This window comes from Sinocyclocheilus anshuiensis, unplaced genomic scaffold (genome assembly GCF_001515605.1).
Source record: "Sinocyclocheilus anshuiensis isolate Anshui unplaced genomic scaffold, SAMN03320099.WGS_v1.1 scaffold2628, whole genome shotgun sequence".
NCBI classification, from domain to species: domain Eukaryota; kingdom Metazoa; phylum Chordata; class Actinopteri; order Cypriniformes; family Cyprinidae; genus Sinocyclocheilus; species Sinocyclocheilus anshuiensis.
In genome coordinates, this window is record NW_015555904.1 from 97,779 (window position 1) to 101,789 (window position 4,011).

At 38.7% G+C, this 4,011-nt stretch overlaps 1 pseudogene; it reads right to left on the minus strand.

Moving 5' to 3' along the window:
- Positions 1-1,055: 1,055 nt before the first annotated feature.
- LOC107675922 (gastrula zinc finger protein XlCGF8.2DB-like) overlaps positions 1,056-4,011 on the minus strand; it is a 5,354-nt pseudogene continuing 2,398 nt past the window's right edge.

Genomic DNA, 4,011 nt, shown 5'->3' on the forward strand with positions numbered 1-4,011 from the left:
CGCGACTGAACGAATCACTCCCCGAGACGACTCGTTCTTCCCGAGTCACATTAAAGATTCGTTCAAAATGAACGAATTGTTCAAGAACAACCCAACACTATTTATAAGCCATGGACTTCCTCTCTCTCACTGCCGAGTGTTGTTCAGCATTTATCGCTCACCTAGGGATAGCTACTTTACGGAGCCCTTCCAAGTTCATGAGTCTAGCCTTGTTCATAGTCTGTTTTCCCGTGTCTTGATCCTAGCCTGTTATCTCGTCCTGTCTGATTTCTGCCTGCCCTGAAGTTTATAGCCTGTCTTGGATTTACCCTTTGCCTTGCTGATTCGGACTGTGTTTGCACCTCGATTGGATTATTGCTTGTTTTGGATTCCTCTTTTGTCTTGCCCTCTACATATCTGTTTGCTGGTGTCCGACTCTTGCCTGTGTTGACCATGCCTGTAAATAAAAGCTTGCATGCCTCTCGTCTCATCGGCTCCGTTACATACTTATTGTGTTCATATTATATTGCAAAACACTTCTGCTGCTATTGAGGTGTGATACGGGTAGGTTAGGGACCGGTTTGGTGGTATGGGTAGGTTTAAGGGTGGGTCAACAGTGTAACTAAAAATTTAATTACAGAAATTAATTACAGATATAATACGTGCAGGTTTTTTTTAAATATAAGTACAGAAATGAATGTACACAATAAATGCATTGTATCAAATGATTAATTAAAATGTAAGTACATAGTAGTTAAGGCCACCTAATATAAAGAGGGACCAAATATTGTACAGTATGAACTGCATATGGCAAATATTGTATTTTTCAGAAATATTTTGCATTCTTTGTATTACTTGTATGACTGGGTAGGCCAATTTTAAAGTCCGAATGAAGCTAGAATAAAACAGATTTTTTTTTGTTTAAAACTCTATAGACTCCGGTCTTTATTTTGATGTATTGCATGTTCAGATATTCATAAAACAGAATATTCCGGGGGCAATGAAACTTTAAATGCTCAAAAATGCTGGCGGTGGCTGGTAACATTTTTTAAAACGCTAATTACAACTCAATACTTAATAACGATGTGAGACTTTTGAAGCAGATACCAAGCCTCCAACAAAATGGCCTGTCGTTCGTCACAGCTCTTCCACAGAAGACACCTTGTTTCTCAGCACATGAACATGAACTACTAACCGTGATCTCAGACTGTGGTGATCTGGTTTCTCCACTGCATGGATCCTCATGTGTATCTTCAGCTGACTTTTAAAAGTGAAACTCTTCCCGCACTGATCACACGTGTGCAGTTTCTCTCTGCTGTGGATCCTCTCATGTGCATTCAGATTTCCTAACTGACTGAATGTCTTGTCGCAGTGTGAACACTTGTGAGGTTTCTCTCCAGTGTGGATCCTCTGGTGCAGGTTTAATCTGTATACTGAAATAAAAGTTTTTCCACACTCAAAGCACATGTACTCTCTCACATCAGCATGTATTTTCTGATGTACTTTTAAATTGCTCAGCTGTGAAAAACTCTTTGCACACACAGAACATGATTGTGGCTTCTGTGTGGATTTTCATGTGTTCTTTAAGGTTTATTGATTGCGTGAAGCTCTTCCCGCACTGATCGCATGCATACGGCTTCTCTCCAGTGTGGATCCACATGTGATATTTAAGGTGTACTTTTTGTGTGAAGCTCTTCCCACAGTCATCACAAGTGAACGGTCTCTCTCCGGTGTGAACTCTCATGTGACGCTCAAGACTTTGCTTGCATGTGAAACTCTTCCCACACCGAGTGCAGGTGAAAGATTTCTCGGCTCTTCTTTTCTTTAAAAATATATTTTTAGTCTGCGAGTGACTCGAAGGTTCGTCATGATGTTTCTCCTCCACTTCACTCCGTTCTTCTCTCTCCTCGCTCTCTTCCATCAGCTCTGAAATGAAAGAAAAAAAGTTCAATTTTAGTAAATCAAAAAATAATTCAAAGCTAGAAATATGAAAGTCAGCACTAATGTAATAGCGGAAAGTAGATGACTGCTATAAAATATTATGATAATTCTGGTGCATTTTATAAATTAATTGAACGATCGGATGCAAAACATCATAGGCACAAATCCCATGTTTCTGTAGTGAGAACTATTAAATACAGTGCCCTCCATAAGTATCTGGACAGTAAAGACAGTGATGAAATAAGAATAAGAAACTAATTACAAGCAACAGGACAAAAAACTACACTAAGAAATGCTACATACGTTGTATAAATTAATCAAAACACTGCACATTCTTCACTGTGTAAATTAATATATATTATAATAGTAAGTAATATATAGCTGTGTGACTTTAACGCATAACTGCAATAAACACTATAGTTCAAAATCTCTACCGGTTGTCAGATATCTACCGTTTAATCATGTTTTCCAGTATACCTGATATTCATAAATGTTCTAATTGCAATTCTGTAAAGTTTGGTGTTGACTGTTTAATGCTGAAAGAAATGGCAAAAACACAATATTGTTAGCTATGTTGAGAAATGTCCAACATTCTGGTAACCTGGATGCAGAAACTTGAAAACCAGATATAATATAAATGTAAAGTAAAAAAACTGAAGCAATTGTCTGATGTTGACACGCAATATGAAAGTTTCTCAAACCTTCCTTTACTGACCATTTGTTGAAAACTAAAAATGAAACTATAAGATGAGTACAAACTGTTTATCTTTCTAACATGAATGTTCTTCAGCATCGTGAATGAAGAATAAACACCAACCTGTTAGTTCCTCAGTATCTTCAGTGTGTTTGATTCTGCAGGGCTCTGGATCTCTCATCTTCTCTCTGTCCTCTTTAATAAACTCAGTCTTTGATCAGATCTCAGCTCTTCCTGATGCTCTGATGCTCGTCTGCACTTCTGAACTGATGGAGATATTCCAGCATTTATTGCTGAACTGCTGTGGGAGGAGCTTCACTGATGATGGGAGGAGCTTCACTGATGATGCGTTCCAGTGTGGGAGGAGCTTCACTGGTGATGGGAGGAGCTTCACTGGTGATGGGAGGAGTTTCACGGATGATGTGTTTGCTGTGGGAGGAGCTTCACTGATGATGGGAGGAGCTTCACTGTTGATGAATTCCAGAGTGGGAGGAGTTTCACGGATGATGTGTTTGCTGTGGGAGGAGCTTCACTGATGATGGGAGGAGCTTCACTGTTGATGAATTCCAGAGTGGGAGGAGCTTCACTGATGATGGGAGGAGCTTCACTGATGATGAATTCCAGAGTGGGAGAAGTTTCACTGATTAATTGCAATGTGGGAGGAGCTGATCTGCCAAAATCAAAAATATATCTCTGAGTTACTGAGTTCATTTTTATACTAATGGATAACAGAATATAAATAATGTAGTGGTAATTCTTCCAGATAAAAATAATGGTAAGAAAAACAGTTGAAAGCATAAAAATATAAATACATGTAGATACCTATAAGCAACAAATCCCCTCTGTCTGTTGACACCAATGAAACGAGCTTAAAGTGGCCATTTACAGGAGATCTGAAGACATCAGCTTAATACATGAGGTGAAAGCAGAACTATTGTCATGAAATACAGAGTGTTTTCAGCAGCTGTTAATATTGATGAGCCTCAATCAACACTCATTCAACAAGACATTCAGGATCATCAGCTTGTGTTTGTGCACATTCAGAATCAGTCTGAATGAACAATATAATGGCTTTAATGGGAAGACTGATTTTAAGTGAACAACTCACACACTTAAATATAACCACTTTGTTACATCCAAAAAAAAAGGCATGAAACTGTGATCTGTGGGAGTTTTAATGAGTAATCAGTTTGAAATCTAAAGTGAATCTCTGTCTGTGACCTATTTTTACAAAGCTTCGATGTCTGATGATCAGAAAACATAAAGTTACCAATTAAAAAGAATAGTTGAACAGCACTGTCAGGGCCTCCCTGCTCAGCCGAAAACCATTAAAAACCTGTCCAGCGCTGCTGCCACATTCAGCTTTATCCTGCAGTACAGGGCTCTGCTCTGATTTA